The sequence below is a fragment of the Haliotis cracherodii genome, unplaced genomic scaffold, assembly GCF_022045235.1.
Source record: "Haliotis cracherodii isolate W230 unplaced genomic scaffold, xgHalCrac1.p SCAF_6, whole genome shotgun sequence".
Taxonomy (NCBI): domain Eukaryota; kingdom Metazoa; phylum Mollusca; class Gastropoda; order Lepetellida; family Haliotidae; genus Haliotis; species Haliotis cracherodii.
This window is the reverse complement of record NW_027266319.1, coordinates 69,997,627-70,015,580: the sequence shown is the minus strand read 5'-3', so window position 1 is coordinate 70,015,580 and position 17,954 is coordinate 69,997,627. Positions and strand designations below refer to the sequence as shown.

General features: G+C 44.2%; 1 pseudogene; it reads right to left on the bottom strand.

The window, feature by feature from the left end:
• Positions 1 to 387: 387 nt before the first annotated feature.
• On the bottom strand, positions 388 to 17,574 carry LOC139445925 (filaggrin-2-like; annotated as a pseudogene).
• Positions 17,575 to 17,954: the final 380 nt, after the last annotated feature.

Here is a 17,954-nt window from a genome sequence, read left to right as displayed (position 1 = left end):
TCCAACAGTACAAACTGTATGCGAGACAGGCTGACACACACACAATGGGACTGTACGGCTGCGTCTAGCATAACTCAACCTGGGGGCCCTTGGCTGGTTGTCTATACCACGGAACCAGCATAGGGGCCCTTGGCTTGTTGTCTATACCACGGAACCAGCATAGGGGCCTTTTGGTTGGTTGTCTCTACCACGGAACCAGCATAGGGGCCTTTTGGTTGGTTGTCTATACCACGGAACCAGCATAGGGGCCTTTTGGTTGGTTGTCTCTACCACGGAACCAGCATAGGGGCCTTTTGGCTTGTTGTCTATACCACGGAACCAGCATAGGGGCCTTTTGGTTGGTTGTCTATACCACGGAACCAGCATAGGGGCCTTTTGGTTGGTTGTCTATACCACGGAACCAGCATAGGGGCCTTTTGGTTGGTTGTCTCTACCACGGAACCAGCATAGGGGCCTTTTGGTTGGTTGTCTCTACCACGGAACCAGCATAGGGGCCTTTTGGTTGGTTGTCTATACCACGGAACCAGCATAGGGGCCTTTTGGTTGGTTGTCTCTACCACGGAACCAGCATAGGGGCCTTTTGGTTGGTTGTCTATACCACGGAACCAGCATAGGGGCCTTTTGGTTGGTTGTCTCTACCACGGAACCAGCATAGGGGCCTTTTGGCTTGTTGTCTATACCACGGAACCAGCATAGGGGCCTTTTGGTTGGTTGTCTCTGCTATGGGACTTAACTAGGGGTTCACGTGTTTGGTTATCTCTATCATGGATCCGAACTGGGAGTTCACGTGGTTGGTTGTCTCTATCATGGATCCGAACTGGGAGTTCACGTGGTTGGTTGTCTCTATCATGGATCCGAACACGGGGGCTTTTTGGCTGCTTGTGTCTACCATGGAACTGAACTGGGGGGCTTGGTGATTCAATGCCTCTACCATTCCACCTATCTGTGTGGGTTAGTAGGGGGGTGTCTCTGACGTGGATCTTACCTGCTGGACTTTGAGGTTCATTGTGTCTCCCATGGATCCGAATTGGGTTGCCTTTTGGTAGGATGCCTCTACCATTCCAGCTATCTGGGGGGGTTAGTGGGAGGCTCTCTCTGACATGGATCTTACCTGCAGGACTTTGAGGTTGGTTGTGTCTAACATGTAACTGAGCAAGGGGTTCGATGCTTCTCCCATGGAAATCAACTGGGGCTTCTTGTGGTTGGGCATGGCTACCATGGAACAGAACTGGGGCGGCCTGTGTTTGTTTTTTTCCACCAAAGAACCAACGTTGGGGGGAATGTAGATGATCGTGACTACTATGGATCGGAAGTGTGTGGCCGCGTGCTTTGTTTTCTCTACCATGGATCGGAAGTGTGTGGCCGCGTGCTTTGTTTTCTCTACCATGGATCGGAAGAGTGTGGCCTAGTGGTTGGCTGTTTCTAACGTGGATCCTACCTCGGGGACTTTGTGGTTGGTTGTCTCTTCCATGCAACTGGAGTGGGGGGCCGTGTAGTTGAGTGTGACTGCCATCATGATTGAACTGAAGTTGGGGGCTTTGTGATTGTTTTCTTCCACTGTAAAACCAACTTGGGGGGCCGTGTGACCGAAGTGTGTGACCTTTGGCTTGTTTCTTGTTACCATGGAGATGAACGGAAGGACCATGTGGTTTGTTCTTATTGCCATGGAACTGAAGTGTGTGGGCTTGCGATTGTTTCTTGTCACCATGGAGATGAATGGAGGGACCATGTGGTTGGTTGTCTCCACCATGGACCGGAACTGGATGGCCTACATGTTGGATTTGTGGAGCGCGGAAACTACCTGACAGAAGTTGTTTGTAGTCTCGACCATGGTGCTTAGGTCGGGACTGATGATGCCGTTTGCTGTGGATCCCTCCGTCTTGGGCCTCCTCTGGCATGAGGTATTCTGGCAATTCTGAAATGCAACGCAGTGCCATTATAGATTAGACAACACAATTAAACATTTGCATGATGTCAGAAAATTCTGAAATGCAACGTAGTGCTATTGTAGATTTGACACTACAGTTAAACATTTGCATGATGTTGTAAGGAAATTCGGAAATGAGACATGGTGTCATTATGGACAACACAATAAAACATTTGCATGATGTTGATTCTGAATCAAGAGATATGAAACAATCAGAACTTCAAGATGTCAAAATGGCCTCTTACCCAGAACTTTGACAAGTGTTTCTACACAGAGTGCATCACTCTCTTTCCTTTGCCGTTGATATTGCTTGTCAAAGTCTTCATCAAGCGGAACATTAATCATGCCGATAAGTTTCGTCCATGTACTTTTGGTGAAACCCTTCAGTATAATCCCAACAGACGCCATTCGTTTCAGACCGGAAATGTTTTTCCAGTGTGTTTCCTTTGCCAAAGCATGTCCTGAATCAGACGGGTGCTCAACATCGTCACATATTCTGTACAAAGATATAAAATGTACATACAGCCGGAGCCTAATGCCGACTGCTTCATATTCCTTCACAAGCCAAACATATCGTTTGGCACATTTTTTACATGGACTGTAGTTCTGAAATATTTCCATTGTCACATCATCTTGTATTTCTGGCAGGTTGTATATATAGTCAATAAGGTGATCCTCAGCGTGTGTGTCTTTGTTTGAACTTCTAAACATTTGTGGGTTCTGAGCTCTGTTTTCACCAACACTTACAAGCGCCACCCCATAAGGTGGTCTCTGATGATTTGGCAGTCCTGTTGTCCAGAAGATGTCAAGGAATTCTTTCTGAAAAGTCTTTGAGACACCCATGGTGATCAGCCAAGTGACAATCTGTTAGAGAGATGAATGGAAATTTCTTCACACGTACATGGTATTGGTATTTTCAAGATCTGTACGCCAGCAACAGGCTGTACAATGAATGAACGTCAGTCAAAGCAAAACGTGTAATAGTCTCAGGCTACAAGACGCACGTGCAGATTTCATGCCATTGCGAGACGCACGTGCAGATTTCGCACCGTTGAGAAACCATGTCATTTACAATCGCTAGTAATCTCGAGGAGACATGGTTTCTGATACACTAAAGCTACCCCACATTTACTAAAACTACCCTACCTGTACTAAAACTGCCCTACATTTACTTTGAAACACTGCTTGGACTACAATTGGTCTAAGCCAATAACATTTCTTAACGTAAGATGTATGATAATTATTAACATACATAGAACAGACAAGTACAAAATGATACTCATCTTCTAATTAATGACAATTTCTAACATTAAGGCAACAATCACAATTTCTTAATTTTCTTTGTGTATTATTGTATTGTCAGTATTCAATGCTTAACTCGAGTACAGAGATTCTATATTCTGTACCTTATTCGACGTAATAAGCACCCACTGCAACTAATACATTGGCTAGTGAACAATCCCAGTTAGCACCCCTTCCAACTGATCAATGTACAGAAGACTTATTTATTCGCGTATAATACGCACTCGTGTGTTATATGCACCCTTAATTATGGGTAATTAAATTCTGGAAAAATATATCTGTCGTACATAAACATTTCAGGCTGTCAGCATAAACCACAAAATTTATCTTTCAACTCTGTTTTTTTCCCAAAAATAATATTCTGAAAAGAAAGAAGTGAGCAAAGCTCACATACCCCCGTTATCCCCGCTTGTCAACAACAAATAGTAAATACATATTTCTAACTGATTTTAACTTCAATGATTTAAAAACTAAGATTGAGTTCCAGTTCCCCCCTCCCCCCCAAATCTCCCATGTTACCAGTGTTCACTACGAGGAAGTAGATCACCATGAACACCTTTGAATAAAAATTTGATAGAGGAGTTACATAAGAAGAATTATCAGAAGGACCAAGAATTGTTGATATAAAAACACATAAAAAATGGAACAATATCATATAAGAAAATCAATAAAATAATAATTTCCATCTAGCCTTAACAGATAGTGTAAAGAATTCATAAATTCAAACTAACAGAAAGCACAGATACTTATGATGATCTACATGTGTGGAAACAATTTTGGAAAATATATTAGCTATACAAAACCAGTCATCAAAATTTCTAAATTCCGTCATGTTTCCATGAAAACATCAAAATAGAAAACTTTCAGAATCTTATAAAAGATATAAAAAAATCATAGTGGTTAATGTAGCAAGTTTGCTGAAGCTGGGATACATAACATTGTAAACATGGATTGTACAAAAACTCCACCCAAAATGTATGCTTCACCATAATTCCATGGAAACAGCAAAAATAAAAAGATTCAGAGTCTTCAAACTAGCAAAAGGCACAAGTACTCATTGTGGTAAATGTGTGTAGCAAGTTTGGTGAAGCTAGGGTGCATGGTTAAAAAGTTATGGGCCGTACAAAAACTCGGACGGAAGGACGGAAGGACGGATGGACGGATGGAAGGACGGACAGAACGCTACATACCCCCGATTTACTTCGTAAACAGGGGTATAATAAGAATCCCATATTCCTAGTTTTGAAAGCGCCCTGGGTGCTTATTACGTTCCATACGGTAACTGCATTACGTAAACACATGTCATGTATAACTTCGAAATATATTAGCCTTCATTTGAAAAATAGAGAAAATGCCTTGTTCTGAGTGCAATTAGGATTTTCCCAGGCGTAGCAAAATCCATAGTTGTTCAAAATATGTTTAACTTATTTGCCCAAATTACATTATATATATATATTAGTTCCTGTTCTATCGTGATCTCACAGGTGTGTGTCTGCTTAGGCAATGCATGTACTGCTAATTGTGTGTGTGTGTGTGTGTGTGAGTGTATCACGTGTCCAAGAAAGGCAACTGTGAACATCGAATTGCGGCTTCTGTGATAATTAAGACACTTGCGGTGACGAGTTATCAGGCAATAATTGAATTATTATATAACTGGGCGCTCCAAACAACTTCATAGCAAGGTTTAAGTGCAGACTGAGATGAACATGCGGTGCACTCCCTTTGCAGGTAGGCATTGTTCTCATATAGAAATCACTGGACGCCGATAATCCTAAGAACAATGGAGCTTGTTACGATAGTTAGTTTCAAACTCTGGTAACCACCTGGGTGGCGTTTCACGAAAGACCCCCAGCGCTACGACCTCCTAATTGCTAGGACAGTGATCCTGTTTACCGTATTTACCAGTTATTATTAGGTTTGGCTTGCACCAGTAATTCATGTGACTGACAGCCTTTGTGGACCGGCAAATGATGTACCTTATACATCTTTGTTGTTGAACAAAACATTGGCGATATTCATAAAAGTAGAGGGCACGGGTGGCCCAGTCGTCTTAGGCGCCGCGATTCGCCGTGCAGAGTTGCGTCCCTTTGGCACGCCAGAAACCTATGATTGTGGGTTCGAATCCCGGTTCGCCCCGATTATGTTTCTAGGTTTGTCAGCACCATACCCGTGCTCGTGGGTTTCACCGAAGTGGTAAACGTCTAAGACCTGCATCACTTCGGGCTTTCCTCCCACATCAAGCTGACACGCCGTGATATAACTGGAATACTGTTAAAAGCGGCGTTAAACCAAACTCACTCACTCATAAAAGTATATTTTTCGAACGAAGTCAGCTTGTCTGTAACCGTCATTGTTTCCCCTTGTCTATTTTTAGTTCAAGGATATAACATTTCGCTTTGCTTCCAGGATAAATATATATTTGTAGCGACTTTGTCTCGTATTTTTTTAAGAAAAAGAGACAATTGTAACTGAACTTGTGTGAACGGCTGAATGACATGTAGATCTAACTAAGTTACTTCAGAGATGACATCATTGCATTTAACATGATGTTGAAAGAATTCAAATTAGGTAATTTTCATACGTTTTTTTTATTTGTTGAAATTTGGGACTGAAAAGAATTGGGGAGGACTGGTAATTTTTAGAGTTGCCAGTCCAATAGGACTGTCAGTTGCCAAAGCCAGCAGGAACACAGCGCGACCTAGTTTATGATGTCATAGGACATGTTTTCGACCGTTTCACAAATGCATCGCAAGCCCGTCATAAACCCTCTTTAGACAAGAGTGACATTACGATCTACGACATTCAAACTCGCATAGCAACACCATAGAAATATATCTTATAGACGTTTCTGGAGTAAAGAACAGAAAATGAAACCCTCTCCACGGCTGACATTGATGCCATTGTGAGGTGTGGACAGTAATTGTGACGCGCTGAATTCCGCCTTTACAAATACGGTAGGGTGGTATGCCGAGGGAAGCGATACCTGGGTGCCTCTAACGCTACGACCTCCTGACCGCTACAACCTAGTTTAGGATCTCCTAGCGACATGTTTTACGACCGTTTCACCAAGGCATCGTAAGCCCGTCGCATAGCAACGCTATACAATTCAAACCGGAAATGGAAGCGCACCTGTTTAATTTTCATCAAAGAAGAGCAAGATGCTAAACATGAATGAAATAAAAGCTTATATGGTGAGTATTGATAACTACAAACCTGTTGGAGTTTAATGATAGTCTGTTACACATCAAAGTTCCATCAATAGTTGTCAAGTGTGATGGTTTGAATACTCGGCATTCATCGTATCGCGACATTTGTGATTTCCGATAGTTCACGCGGGACACGCCTCTTAGCGGCTGTCTATTAAAGGGGCACTGATCTAACGCCATTCCCCGGACTGGTTGTTGCCTTTGTTATTGTTTTTCCCCCGTGAGTACCCGGATGATACGCAACGCAACTGAGCCCGGACTGGTTGGTGCCTTTGTTATTGTTTTTTCCCCCGTGAGTACCCGGGTGACAAGCAACGCAACTGAGCGTGACCAGAGACTGGGCTACCCTCTGCAAGGACAACTAAATAAACTTGGAGGCTGGAGGCAATATTTGTTTTACGCATTTTTGCATAAACACTGATTGGTTAACTGTGATCTATAAAGATTTCGACAAAGGGCGACCGTTAATTAATTTCTTTAGCCTAAACAAACAGAAAAAAAGAATAACAGCGGAGCTCATCAGATGTCATTTGGAAATACCCCAGATGGTTATAGTTTAATACTTAAAAAAGTATCCATGCAGTGAAAGGATTTTCGGATTTCGGCTTGCGTCGATAATACGATTACTACTACCTTGTTGTCATCCACGTTTTCTCGTATAACCCTACACTTGCGTATTTGTCGTCATTCACTTGATGCTCAGTTAATGAATTTATTACAGGTGCAATTAGTGGTAGCACCACTTACATTACCTGACAAAGGTTCCCATTTGGCATTTATTGTGTCTGGGGTAATTATTCAATCTAAATCCAGGTTTGAAGTGAGGTGAAATGTGTGTTATGTAATATGCACGTGTCAGCCCAGCAAGGGATGAATGATCAGTTGATTTATTTGGTTTTGTAAATCAACGGATCATTCCTAGTCATCAAAGGATTAACAGAAAATACGTTGATTGATTAATCACTGTTATCTTGCACAGTTGATATGTCAGGAGTGAGTGTTTACATGTCTAGGTTTTCTAATAAAAAGGGAATACACTCATATAATGGCGTGAAGTGCCGATGTAAAAACAACATACTTTGTTCAAAGGGTAAACTGATAATACGTTGATTGATTGATCATTGTTATCTATCACTCAATGGATTTTTTAGGAACCACGGACGTTATGAAAATAGTTGTCACGTGGGCTTTCTCAGCCGACCATTAAGACGTGACACCTATGTAAAACACCTGAAACAATCCAAGTGATCAGTTGAGAAACGAACACGGGTTATAATATCCCGAAACGATATATATATTTTAAAATATTTGATTGTTAGTGAGACCCGTGACATCGAATAAGTTTCTTTGTACAGCTGCAGACGAGTGGGATATTGTTCCTTTGTGTGGATATTCACGGATACATTCCTCGAACAAGGAAGCTGCCTAAAATTTATACACATAAATTTGGTAGGTTGTAATTATGATATTTGCATTTTGTTTTCCTTCTTTTAAACCGATTCGTTCTTGTTTCTCTACGTCTTGGTTGGGAAATTCTTCAATGCGCGATAGACGTTGTTTTCACAAGTCTTTTCCTTTGTAAGCGTGTATATATTACCGTCAATTTGTAAAATGTGATTCTCTCAGGCAATTTATAAAATGTGTAATCTGTCCAGATTGATTAAGACGATCAAAAGGGCCTACAAACATCACAACAGATTATTATGTAGGATTAGAAACCAAACAACATAGAAATGTACTTTTCAACGTAACATTTTCAGTCTCTTGGTGATGACATTAAACATCAAAATGTTTGGAATTCGTTATCATAATAATACAGATGGAAATGTTTTTCAGTCACTTTGTAAAATAACTGAATATTTAGAAGTTTAATAAATGTGTTACACATTTGACAGTAAAAACATATACACACTATAAAAAAAGCAATGCTCAGGTGAAATATTTACTTTGTGTTGCAAGTCAAAATAGTGTAAACGAAAATCGCAAAATTACCAAGCAAGTGACTTATCAAAACTTCGTCACCATTACCGGTGCTATTTCATTTTGTTGATCAATGTGACCATACGCCCTTATTACTAACAATAAAAGTGACTAATGCGCTTACGAATGGCGCAGCAGAGGTCGCGAACTAGTCTAGATTTCTGCTATACATCCGGGTACTCACTGGGAAAAAACAATAACAAAGGCAACAACCAGTCACGGGGCATTGCGTTAGATCAGTTCCCCTTTAATGCAAATCAGTAACCAGGAAGTGCTCACTTCGTAAACAATTTCAACTTCCTCGGAATGTTCCGTCTTCTGTAAGTAAGGAGTTATTAATCCTTGATACATATTTCTGGCATCTGTTGTAATATTGCCTTACCCCCATCTATCAATGGCCAACGATATAACCCGCAGTTCCCCAAGTAAACTTTCTCTATCGACCTGAACTAGATCATCTGCATATTCATAGCGACTAATGAGGTAACGGAAGTTACGTAGTCCGCACATTTTTTCTCGCTCTGTGCCCAGAATCTATTGGGAGATCATAAGGGCCATAATGCCAAACTTAGAAGTACTTTCTTCTAGTAGCCAAAAGATAAATACATACTTTGGGACTACTAGGAGTGCTTTTTATATATTTATTGTTGACTTTTAACATTTTTCCATTTTGTGACAAATTATTGTCATCCATTTTTTTTAAACAGTCTTAAAATATCATTTCTGATATTTTGATGTGGACCTATAAAAATATTTTTCTCTTACTTTTCGGTAAATATGTATTGAATACCTATTGCTGATAACACATTTAGAATTTTACTTGTGCTGATTTTGCACTTGTCTGGACAAATCAGTGATGTCTGGCATGATCATACCAAGCGGTTGGTAGAATTATGTCCTCTTTTTGTCCAATTCGGACCTCCATACATAACTTTTCTCTGTAATGCGATACGATGGAGTTCTCTCCCTTGTCAAACAGAGCGCGAGGCCCGGCTTTTACTCGAAGCTACTAATGTAAATAATGAACTTTTATCAGTAAAATATGCATTGTTTGATAAAATAAATGATATCTGATATAGAGAACACGAATAAACATAAAGGTTAGTGAGTGCATTTTGTTCCGTTTAGCGTACATGACAAGTACCGCGATTCCCCGAAGTTGCAGGATGCATCGGCAACAATAGTAACTCTCTTGTGTGGAAACACGGAACATTGTAATATTAGAGTTGTTTCCCTTCGAAACGGCAGACGACATGAAAATATTTAATGGACGCTTCTGGAGTAAAGAAAAGAAAATGAAAATTCTCCTCGGCTGACATAGATGCCATTATGTCCTCTATGTGTGGAAAGTAATTTTGACACGCTGAATTCCGCCTTTACGAATACAGTGATAAATAATGCAAAGAAGAAGATTTGGGATCCAAATACTGCAGTTGACCCGATAGTGGCAAACACTGTCGGGAAGTGAGGCACACAGCTATAATATACCGAGTGGACGACTCCTGAATTTTCGTGACTGAATGTTGACGTATATTATCAGATAGCAGCCTTGTGTCAATATATCTCTAGTCGTGGTACTATTGTCGGGTATTTTATGGAAGCTATAGGCAGACATTGTTAATGGGGTGCTAATGACCCGTTAAACGAGCACTTATTGCATGTGATAGCGCACGTGGTCCAGTGGTAGAGCGTGGGCTATCTGACGCATTAATTAGCAGAAGCGTGTTCGAGCCTTCACAGAGCTAATTGGAAATGAAAAAGTGCGCCCGGTAAAGTGCACTGCACCACCATAGGTCAAAGGTCATTTAACTAATATGTAATGTCCATTGCCATCATTTAACTGGTACTTTGAGAGGGATGAATTGTCTTTGTTATTTGTGTTATATAGTCTATCTGTACTACAGGTGTTATAGGTTATGTCGTTATGCTCTATTTCAACTTAATGTCGGGCTGCCTATCCATATGACACTATTGTTTATCATTGCTTCAAGTTGATACTTTCAGATATGGTTTGTTGTGTCAGTATTGGTACTTCAGAGAGATAACGGTAACATCACTGATACATATATCTGTATAATTGTATTCTGAGTATCATATAGTGTACTATGTCAGAATTTATGTCAGTTTGATGCTAAGGTATTATCAAATTGTTTTTGTGTTTTCAGGTTTTCTAGTCCGAGGCAGGCCTAGAGTACTGCCGCCCTTCCCCAACACTGTAACTCCCCAACCCTGTAACTCCCCAACCCTGTAACTCACCAACCCTGTAACTCACCAACCCTCTAACTGTAACTCCCCAACTCTGTAACTCCCCAACCCTGTAACTCCCCAACCCTGTAACTCCCAAACCCTGTAACTCCCCAACCCTGTAACTCCCCAACCCTGTAACTCCCCAACCCTGTAACTCACCATGTAACTCCCCAACCCTGTAACTCCCCAACCCTGTAACTCCCCAACCCTGTAACTCACCATGTAACTCCCCAACCCTGTAACTCCCCAACCCTGTAACTCCCCAACCCTGTAACTCCCCAACCCTGTAACTCACCAACCCTGTAACTCCCCAACCCTGTAACTCCCCAACCCTGTAACTCCCCAACCCTGTAACTCCCCAACCCTGTAACTCCCCAACCCTGTAACTAACCAACCCTGTAACTCCCCAACCCTGTAACTCCCCAACCCTGTAACTCACCATGTAACTCCTCAACCCTGTAACTCCCCAACCCTGTAACTCACCAACCCTGTAACTCACCAACCCTGTAACTCCCCAACCCTGTAACTCCCCAACCCTGTAACTCACCAACCCTGTAACTCACCATGTAACTCCCCAACCCTGTAACTCACCAACCCTGTAACTCACCAACCCTGTAACTGAACAACCCTGTAACTCCCCAACCCTGTAACTCCCCAACCCTGTAACTCCCCAACCCTGTAACTCCCCAACCCTGTAACTCCCCAACCCTGTAACTCCCCAACCCTGTAACTCCCCAACCCTGTAACTCCCCAACCCTGTAACTCCCCAACCCTGTAACTCACCATGTAACTCCCCAACCCTGTAACTCCCCAACCCTGTAACTCACCAACCCTGTAACTCACCAACCCTGTAACTCCCCAACCCTGTAACTCCCCAACACTCACCAACCCTGTAACTCCCCAACCCTGTAACTCACCAACCCTGTAACTCCCCAACCCTGTAACTCACCAACCCTGTAACTCTCCAACCCTGTAACTCACCAACCCTGTAACTCACCAACCCTGTAACTCACCAACCCTGTAACTCACCAAACCTGTAACTCCCCAACCCTGTAACTCCCCAACCCTGTAACTCTCCAACCCTGTAACTCACCAACCCTGTAACTCCCCAACCCTGTAACCGTGTAACTCCCCAACCCTGTAACTCTCCAACCCTGTAACTCACCAACCCTGTAACTCCCCAACCCTGTAACTCTCCAACCCTGTAACTCACCAACCCTGTAACTCCCCAACCCTGTAACTGTAACTCCCCAACCCTGTAACTCCCCAACCCTGTAACTCACCAACCCTGTAACTCTCCAACCCTGTAACTCACCAACCCTGTAACTCCCCAACCCTGTAACTCACCAACCCTGTAACTGTAACTCCCCAACCCTGTAACTTACCAACCCTGTAACTCACCAACCCTGTAACTCACCAACCCTGTAACTCACCAACCCTGTAACTCACCAACCCTGTAACTCACCAACCCTGTAACTGTAACTCACCAACCGTGTAACTCACCAACCCTGTAACTCCCCAACCCTGTAACCCTGTAACTCACCAACCCTGTAACTCACCAACCCTGTAACTCACCAACCCTGTAACTCCCCAACCCTGTAACTCACCAACCCTGTAACTCACCAACCCTGTAACTCACCAACCCTGTAACCCTGTAACACACCAACCCTGTAACTCCCCAACCCTGTAACTGTAACTCACCAACCCTGTAACTGTAACTCCCCAACCCTGTAACTCCCCAACCCTGTAACTCCCCAACCCTGTAACTCCCCAACCCTGTAACTCACCATGTAACTCCCCAACCCTGTAACTCACCAACCCTGTAACTCCCCAACCCTGTAACTCACCAACCCTGTAACTCCCCAACCCTGTAACTCACCAACCCTGTAACTCACCAACCCTGTAACTCCCCAACCCTGTAACTCCCCAACCCTGTAACTCCCCAACCCTGTAACTCACCATGTAACTCCCCAACCCTGTAACTCCCCAACCCTGTAACTCCCCAACCCTGTAACTCACTATGTAACTCCCCAACCCTGTAACTCCCCAACCCTGTAACTCCCCAACCCTGTAACTCCCCAACCCTGTAACTCACCAACCCTGTTACTCCCCAACCCTGTAACTCCCCAACACTCACCAACCCTGTAACTCACCAACCCTGTAACTCCCCAACCCTGTAACCGTGTAACTCCCCAACCCTGTAACTCTCCAACCCTGTAACTCACCAACCCTGTAACTCCCCAACCCTGTAACTCTCCAACCCTGTAACTCACCAACCCTGTAACTCCCCAACCCTGTAACTGTAACTCCCCAACCCTGTAACTCCCCAACCCTGTAACTCACCAACCCTGTAACTCTCCAACCCTGTAACTCACCAACCCTGTAACTCCCCAACCCTGTAACTCACCAACCCTGTAACTGTAACTCCCCAACCCTGTAACTTACCAACCCTGTAACTCACCAACCCTGTAACTCACCAACCCTGTAACTCACCAACCCTGTAACTCACCAACCCTGTAACTCACCAACCCTGTAACTGTAACTCACCAACCGTGTAACTCACCAACCCTGTAACTCCCCAACCCTGTAACCCTGTAACTCACCAACCCTGTAACTCACCAACCCTGTAACTCACCAACCCTGTAACTCCCCAACCCTGTAACTCCCCAACCCTGTAACTCACCAACCCTGTAACTCACCAACCCTGTAACCCTGTAACACACCAACCCTGTAACTCCCCAACCCTGTAACTGTAACTCACCAACCCTGTAACTGTAACTCCCCAACCCTGTAACTCCCCAACCCTGTAACTCCCCAACCCTGTAACTCCCCAACCCTGTAACTCACCATGTAACTCCCCAACCCTGTAACTCACCAACCCTGTAACTCCCCAACCCTGTAACTCACCAACCCTGTAACTCCCCAACCCTGTAACTCACCAACCCTGTAACTCACCAACCCTGTAACTCCCCAACCCTGTAACTCCCCAACCCTGTAACTCCCCAACCCTGTAACTCACCATGTAACTCCCCAACCCTGTAACTCCCCAACCCTGTAACTCCCCAACCCTGTAACTCACCATGTAACTCCCCAACCCTGTAACTCCCCAACCCTGTAACTCCCCAACCCTGTAACTCCCCAACCCTGTAACTCACCAACCCTGTTACTCCCCAACCCTGTAACTCCCCAACACTCACCAACCCTGTAACTCACCAACCCTGTAACTCACCAACCCTGTAACTCCCCAACCCTGTAACTCACCAACCCTGTAACTCCCCAACCCTGTAACTCCCCAACCCTGTAACTCACCATGTAACTCCCCAACCCTGTAACTCCCCAACCCTGTAACTCCCCAACCCTGTAACTCCCCAACCCTGTAACTCACCAACCCTGTTAGTCCCCAACCCTGTAACTCCCCAACACTCACCAACCCTGTAACTCACCAACCCTGTAACTCACCAACCATGTAACTCCCCAACCCTGTAACTCACCAACCCTGTAACTCTCCAACCCTGTAACTCACCAACCCTGTAACTCACCAACCCTGTAACTCCCCAACCCTGTAACTCACCAAACCTGTAACTCCCCAACCCTGTAACTCCCCAACCCTGTAACTCTCCAACCCTGTAACTCACCAACCCTGTAACTCCCCAACCCTGTAACCGTGTAACTCACCAACCCTGTAACTCTCCAACCCTGTAACTCACCAACCCTGTAACTCTCCAACCCTGTAACTCACCAACCCTGTAACTCCCCAACCCTGTAACCGTGTAACTCCCCAACCCTGTAACTCTCCAACCCTGTAACTAACCAACCCTGTAACTCCCGAACCCTGTAACTCTCCAACCCTGTAACTCACCAACCCTGTAACTCCCCAACCCTGTAACTGTAACTCCCCAACCCTGTAACTCCCCAACCCTGTAACTCACCAACCCTGTAACTCCCCAACCCTGTAACTCACCAACCCTGTAACTCCCCAACCCTGTAACTCCCCAACCCTGTAACTGTAACTCCCCAACCCTGTAACTTACCAACCCTGTAACTCCCCAACCCTGTAACTCACCAACCCTGTAACTCACCAACCCTGTAACTGTAACTCACCAACCCTGTAACTCCCCAACCCTGTAACTCCCCAACCCTGTAACTGTAACTCCCCAACCCTGTAACTCCCCAACCCTGTAACTCCCCAACCCTGTAACTCCCCAACCCTGTAACTGTAACTCACCAACCGTGTAACTCACCAACCCTGTAACTCCCCAACCCTGTAACCCTGTAACTCACCAATCCTGTAACTCCCCAACCCTGTAACTCCCCACCCCTTTAACTCCCCAACCCTGTAACTCACCAACCCTGTAACTCCCCAACCCTGTAACCCTGTAACACACCAACCCTGTAACTCCCCAACCCTGTAACTGTAACTCACCAACCCTGTAACTCCCCAACCCTGTAACTCCCCAACCCTGTAATTCACCAACCCTGTAACTCCCCAACCCTGTAACTCACCAACCCTGTAACTCCCCAACCCTGTAACCCTGTAACTCACCAACCCTGTAACTCACCAACCCTGTAACTCCCCAACCCTGTAACTCACCAACCCTGTAACTCACCAACCCTGTAACTCCCCAACCCTGTAACCCTGTAACTCACCAACCCTGTAACTCACCAACCCTGTAACTCACCAACCCTGTAACTCACCAACCCTGTAACCCTGTAACTCACCAACCCTGTAACTCCCCAACCCTGTAACTCCCGAACCCTGTAACTTCCCAACCCTGTAACTCACCAACCCTGTAACTCACCAACCCTGTAACTCACCAACCCTTCTTGTCTTCTGGTCTTTAATCTTTCGCATTTTAGGATTTTAGTGATAGATGGTTTGTAATAAAAGGAAACCGCGCTCACACAATTAGTTTCATTATAATGATAGTTCAGCGCGCATTAAAATATGAAAAAATAAGTAACCGTCACATACTATGAATGAACATTTAAAAACACATAAAGTAATATTATCGATTCGTTTTAGAGTTAAAATTTCATTTGTCACCAATATTTGTTGCAAATAAAAGCAATCATAAACGGTCCAAAAATGCAGGAAATAGCGTTTAAGAGCTCCTCCTCGTAAAATTAGATTTGCTGAAGAGGTCGTAGCGCTAAGAGGCTTTTGTGAAACGACACCCAGGTCTGGCTGCATCACGCCTTGAGTTTAGTTTACTCTTACTAGCTTTGAAATCCCGGACCGTTAGTTTTAATCCACCAGCCTGCCGGCAAAGTAAGAATAGACGGCTTAATATTGCTCAAATTACACGATCTTGGCACAACAGGCAAACCATGGGGTTTTCGTCAAGATGCTTATTCAGTTATGAAATCGTACGTATGTATGTAACACACACAAGCTATAAGTCTAACGTGTTTCATGTAACCAAAGTGTAGGTCGAGGCCGAGTCAAGTCAGTTTGACTATTCACAGCGTATGAAAGAGCCTATCAGTGATCTTGTCTAATGACTATATGGCATGTGCCTACCATGGGGCCGTTACCCTGGGCAACCACCAACAGACAAAACAGCATTAGTAAGGGGTTCTCCAACGGGTCACAACACATGAGATATTGTCCACCGATATACCTGGACGTGGCAACTCGTATACAACATGAGTAGAAGTGCCTTGACCACAGTGTCCACGTGTATTTGAGGACAGGGTGATCTCCCACACAACAACCATGTCCTATATTGGCGTGTATATAGCAGGGCGTGTATATAGCAGGGGCGTGTATATAGAAGGGCGTGTATATAGCAGGGGCGTGTATATAGAAGGGGCGTGTTTATAGCAGGGCGTGTATATAGCAGGGCGTGTATGTAGCAGGGCGTGTATATAGCAGGGCGTGTGTATAGCAGGGCGTGTATATAGAAGGGGCGTGTATATAGCAGGGTGTGTATGTTGCAGGGCGTGTATGTAGCAGGGCGTGTATATATGGCCTGTACTTAAGAGGGGCTACTCGTGTCTGGGAAAGACTTGGCTGTGACGGGCTCTAATATATTAACTTAATACACTTACTCAGTATTCGACCTGTGAAGATCAGGGGTAGAATAGGTCTTCAGCAACCCATAAAAGGCGACAATGCTTGTCGTAAGAGGCGACTAACGGGATCGGGTGGTCAGGGTCGCTGACTTGGTTGATGCATGTCACCGTATCCAAATTGCTAGGATCGATGAGCACGATGTCAATCATTGGATTGTCTGATCCAGACTCGTTTATTTATAGACCGCCGTTATATAGCTGGAATATTGCTGAGTGTAGCGTTAAACAACAAACAAACTCAGTATTCACCTGATGAAGGGGCCAGAAGTAGACCTGAACCATTGTTACAAACAGGTTGTTATCCATAAGAGTGTCAAGTGTTCAGATGACTATTAGACTTACTGTTTGATTGTATTCTGGAAGTTCTACATATTCTATATTAATATGTTGTTACAATATGTGTAAGATACATACATGAACATATTCCAACGAACACCTCGAAAAATCAACTAGAAGGAGACAGGAAACAGAAGTTAGTTTTGTTGAGGAAATCACGTTAAACTGGCCATTGTGTTGTATATATCACATTGAACACCCTACTGTATTACACAATACATCGCTAAGATAATCAGTCCACTGCCAGCTGTTCCTGCTATTCCCTGAAATGATTACTAGTTCCAGCACGGCTCTAACAATCACACGTCCAGGCACAGTCCTTTAGCAGTTCAGGCGGGTTTTCACCGAAACAGTTTACAAAGTACACACAGATGAGCTCTACACACTCCCTTATGTCGGCTACGTGTATCGTTATGCTGCCTACATCTGTTAAACTAGCATTATAAGTAAACTAACCTGACACTGACGAGGACAGCCGACCAGGTTGTATACTGGGGTTACGTGACGGAGTCGACCGACTGGGAGTTGACGGCACCATGCCGACTGGACAACAACAACAAAGCCGCTGTCACATGACGAGCTCCAATTTCAGCCCGTGATCAAACCTCGGCTTGCACTTTTAGAAAATGTATAGTAGTAAATAGATAGACCCGTGAGGGAATTTACTGTCTGTATTGTTTTTAAGTACAGTGATATATTAATTGTTATGAATTGCGGGGATAACAACATTTTATGTTAAAGACGCATCTGATGGAGAGGCAACACTCACAAGTGAGTGAGTGGCTAAGTGAGTGGCTGAGTGAACGAGTGAGTGGCTAAGTGAGTGAGTGAACGAGTGAGTGGCTAAGTGAGTGAGTGAGTGTCTAAGGGAGTGAGTGGCT